This window comes from Morone saxatilis, unplaced genomic scaffold, assembly GCF_004916995.1.
Source record: "Morone saxatilis isolate NCDOM2014 unplaced genomic scaffold, NCSU_SB_2.0 Contig17, whole genome shotgun sequence".
Taxonomy (NCBI): domain Eukaryota; kingdom Metazoa; phylum Chordata; class Actinopteri; family Moronidae; genus Morone; species Morone saxatilis.
The window spans coordinates 11,424,274-11,424,547 of NW_023339729.1; positions in this window are offsets into that span (position 1 = coordinate 11,424,274).

Here is a 274-nt window from a genome sequence, read left to right on the forward strand (position 1 = left end):
AATGTGTTTGACAGGTCAGCTTAATAATTACAGACATAAAAACTAGCCAGTAACCTAAAGTGCCCTCTCTGAGCTAAACGCCAAGCTATGAATACCCTGCTTTCCCGCCTTGTATTTGCTGTGGGAATATCAGCCTGCAAAAGCCAAAACATTCCAACACTGGGAAGTGTTTGCAAACAGGAGAGGAGAGGAGAGACGGAATATTAACACACAGCAAGTGTTGATTGCAGTTGTCATGATGTGGTGTTGTGGGAAGGAGGGAGACGGGGAGGAG